Raw genomic sequence first — 4478 nt, 5'->3', positions numbered from 1 at the left:
GAGTGTAAGTGTGGCGTCTACAGCCTATAAGGGACTGTGTTTCGTTCTAGCAGAAATTGCCAACTGATTACACTGTGATCAAGTTCAGCCCACAGGTGTTTCCTTGGGCCATTCGATGTTTTTATCAGAATTCTTCTGGGCACAGAATGTACTCTCCAGGCTCATTGTAATTTCTCCCATAACCAGCCCCTTTGCCCCTCAACATTCCCTGTCTTATGCCTGGTAAGACACATTACAACACATTACACAAAGTGACCTACAGTAGAGGGGCTCCTTGGCATGAAAACCTGAAACTATACACAATCTTGAGTACATGAATTATTCTGAGAAGTAAGTCTTAGCTCTCATCAACAACTCAAAGGAGTTTCTGACACTTGGGTTGGGATCCTGGCTGCTGTTCACTGCTGGTGTGAGCTTGAGCATGTCACCTCACCGTCTGTGTCTCCATTTCTTCATCTGTGAAATGGAACCCCTAATTCTAAGAGTTGATATAAAGAGAAGATAAGCTAACATTTGTAAAGCACTTTGAATGGTGAGATCTTCATATTTGCTATCCTTATTACACAAGGGTTCCTCAAAAAGTTAATGGAACACTCTACATGGGTTTCAAAAGTTTTTCACACCAGAACAAACTTATCTTTTAATTGTATTTTTTTCTCTGAATTTTAAGAGGAAGTAGATGGTGGAAGGGGTGTGTTTTATGGGCCAGCTTTGCATAGAGAAGTGACTTAGGACATCTCTGGTGACCCCTGCTCAACCTCAGGATGCAGAATCCCAGCATAAACTTTATGTTAGAAATAGGCAGAGGGGCCGGTGCTACGGCTTAGTGGGTTAAGCCGCCACCTGCAGTGCCGGCATCCCATATGGGCACCAGTTCAAGTCCTGGCTGCTCCACTTTTGATCCAGCTCTCTGTTATGGCCTGAGAAAGCAGCGGAAGATGGGCCAAGTCCTTGGGCCCCTGCATCTACGTAGGAGACCTGGAGGAAGCTGCTGGCTCCTGGCTTCGGATCCGCAAAGTCTAGCTGTTGCGGCCCTCTGGGGAGGAATAGATGGAAGACCTCTGCCTCTCTGCCTCTGCCTCTGCCTCTTTGTAACTCTGCCTTTCAAATAAAATCAAAAAATCTTAAAAAAAAAAAAAAAAGAGTAAGACAGAAAGCTTCTCTGCACATGATGAAAAATCTTCCAGCTGCTGGGCTATGAGTGTGCCTCTTGTTCTGAGAAAAACAGTGATCTCAAGGTGGCAGTCAGATGTGGCCTGGAGCTGTGGTCTTGGAGACCATAATTCTGCCCAAGAAGCCATTTCCCGCCCCGGTTCTGAGCCCTGGCCACCAGTCTGGGTCAGCTCAGGGAGCAGGAGTGATGGCAGAATCAGGAGGAGGCTGGAATCCTGCTCCACCACTTTCTATCTGAGTGTTCTTGGGCAATTTACTAAACCTCCCTGAGTCATCATTTCCTCTTTTGTCAAGTTGAGCCATAATTATCTTACTTTGGCGAAATAATGTATTGTGTGCAAAGCACTTGGCAAGTAGTTAGTGCTCGATGAACAGAGCCATTACTTTGGAAAAGTATGCAGTAATGAAATGGGGTTGACTAGGAGCGGAGTGGCATCAGGAGTCTGGGTGTCTGATTGGATGGAGAATGCTAGGACAAAGCCAAGTACTAACGCAGTGAAGACCTGCGTAGGCCCATTGTGTGTGTTTTGCTCTAGCTTCCCTCCAAGCTTGGGAATCACAGATTTCTTACTGCTCCTGTAGTTTTCTTAGGAACTAAAAGAAAGGAAAATTAAGATCAGAATATTCTTTCAAACCCAATTCTTCCCCTCCCAATATTCCCATAGAGGAAAATTTCATTAAGAATTATTTAAGGGCCGGCGCTGTGGTGCAATGGGTTAAAGCCTCGGCCTGAAGCCCCTGCATCCCACATGGGCGCAGGTTCGAGTCCCAGCTGCTCCTCTTCTGCTCCAGCTTCTTGCTAATGCACCTGGGAAAGCAGCAGAAGATGGCCCAAGTGCTTGGGCCCCTGCACTCACGTGGGAGACCCGGAGGAAGCTCCTGGCTCTTGGCTTTAGATCTGCTCATCTCAGGTCGTTGCAGCCATCTGGGGAGTGAACCAGCAGATGGAAGACCTCTCTCTGTGTGTCTCTAATCTCTCTGTAACTCTATTTTTCAAGTAAATAAAATAAATCTTTTTTTAAAAAACAGAATTATCTTAACAGAAGTCCAAACTAGATTTCTCCCTGGCCTGGAAGACAGGAAGTGATCAGACCACAGCAGAATAGAAGTACCCTTGTTCTCAAATCCAAATTCCTAGGAGAGGGAAAGTATGACATCAGCTCCTTTCATATTTCTGCCCCTGATACTTTCAATCAAAGGTATATGTATGCATAGGGTGGAGAGGGTATGGAACAGAGTGGAGTAATGTAGACATACAGGTTCATACAATTCATAGTAGAAAACCAAATGGCTAATGAACACCCGAGAAGGTACTTATTTTCACAGAAATATAAAGTAGCATAACAACGTGAGCTGCCCATATTTTTGTATAATCAGGTTCACAATAATGAAAAATGAAGATAATAAAATTATTAAGAACAAAAAGTGACAGGACTTTCTGGGGTCCTGTTTGGTATTATCTTTTTTTAAAGATTTATTTATTTATTTGAAAGTCATGGCCAGCGCCGCAGCTCACTAGGCTAATCCTCCACCTGCGGCGCTGGCACACCGGGTTCTAGTCTCGGTTGGGGCGCCGGTTCTGTCCCAGTCGCTCCTTTTCAGGCCAGCTCTCTGCTGTGGCCCGGGAAGGCAGTGGAGGATGGCCCAAGTGTTTGGGCCCTGCACCCCATGGGAGACCAGGAGGAAGCTCCTGGCTCCTGGCTTCGGATTGGCACAGTGCGCCGTCTGTAGCGGCCATTTAGGGGGTGAGCCAACGAATGGAAGACCTTTCTGTCTCTCTCTCACTCTCTAGCTCTGCCTGTCAAAAAAAGAAAAAGAAAGTCAGAGTTACACAGAGAGAGAAGGAGAGGCACAGAGAGAGAGGGAGAGAGAGAGAGAGAGAGAGAGAGAGAGAGGTCTTCCATCTGCTGGTTCTTTCCTCAAATGGTTGCAGTGGCCAGAGCTGCGCGGATCTAAAGCCAGGAGCCAGGCACTTCTTCCGGGTCTCCCACATGGGTGCAGGGGCCCAAGGACTTGGACCATCTTCTACTAATTTCCCAGGCCATAGCAGAGAGCTGCATTGGAAGTGAAGCAGCCGGGACTTGAACCAGCGTCCATATGGGATGTGGGCACAGAAGGCAGCGGCTTTATCTGCTATGCCACAGCGCCAGCCCTTTGGTATTATCCTTTAATATTTTAAATGTGCATAACCTTTAAAAAAACTTTTTTCAGACGAAAGCACAAACGCAGTCCCCCACTACCACTAATTAAAAATTATGCAGTCGGGTTTCCCACATTTGAGGAAACCACAGGGGGCTGCACATCCGGAGTATAATGGATAAGCCTTGCCCTGGGAAAACCAACTTTGTGATCATGGTATCTCCCCTGCCAGGGAAGTATTATGTGCATAAGCTTTAACCAGTAATTTTACTTGTAAGAATGTATCCTCAGGAAATAATTAGATCATGCAAGGCATATATGTACAGAGATGTCTACTGCAGTACTTTTAGTGTTTAAGTAAAACTTAGAGTATTGGAAATGCCCTTCAGTGGAGGGTAGAGATTAAGGATTACTGAGAGACCATTGTAAAGAAGGAGATATGTCCTTATGCAGGATGGACACGAAAACTGTTGCACAAAGAAGAAAAATAGTAGGCTACAGAAAAGAGTGCATAATGTGATCCCATTGTTCTTAGATATACAGAAAATATATTACAGGGGCCAGCGCCATGGTGCACTAGGTTAATCCTCCACCTGCAGCGCTGGCATCCAATATGGGCGCTGGTTCTAGTCCTGGTTGCTCCTCTTCCAGTCCCGCTCTCTGCTGTGGCCTGAGAAAGCAGTAGAGGATGGCCCAAGTGCTTGGGACCTTGCACCTGCATGGGAGACTGGGAGGAGGCACTTGGCTCCTGGCTTCGGATCGGCATAGCTCCGGCGTTTCAGCCACTTAGGGAGTGCACCAACAGAAGGAAGACCTTTCTCTCTGTCTCTCTCTCACTCTGTAATTCTGCCTGTCAAATAAATAAATAAAATCTTAAAAAAGAAAACACATTATAGACTCTTTAAGCATATTTGAAATATGTATGCATACACATCTATCAGTATTTGTCTCTGTGCATGTATAGTATATATGTAGAATAGATATAAAACTAATAAGTGTGACCCCCGCAAATAGAACTATAAAAAGTTTTCACTTCCTTCTTTATGCATTTCTATGTAATTGAACTTCTAAAAATTAGCATGAATTTACTTTTGTAATTAGAAAAAAAGCAATATGATATTCCATTTTTTTGGTGGGATCGGGGCATGCACATTTTATATACAAAA

General features: G+C 45.0%; 1 non-coding gene across 1 annotated transcript; it reads right to left on the bottom strand.

Moving 5' to 3' along the window:
- Window positions 1–3381: 3381 nt before the first annotated feature.
- On the bottom strand, window positions 3382–3552 carry LOC127493380 (U1 spliceosomal RNA). Its single transcript, XR_007923431.3, has one exon. It is a non-coding gene; the product is annotated as a U1 spliceosomal RNA (small nuclear RNA).
- Window positions 3553–4478: the final 926 nt, after the last annotated feature.

Source organism: Oryctolagus cuniculus, chromosome 5 (genome assembly GCF_051225735.1).
Source record: "Oryctolagus cuniculus isolate XC-2025 breed Fujian yellow rabbit chromosome 5, ASM5122573v1, whole genome shotgun sequence".
Lineage (NCBI taxonomy): Eukaryota > Metazoa > Chordata > Mammalia > Lagomorpha > Leporidae > Oryctolagus > Oryctolagus cuniculus.
This window is presented reverse-complemented; position numbering and strand designations above follow the sequence as displayed.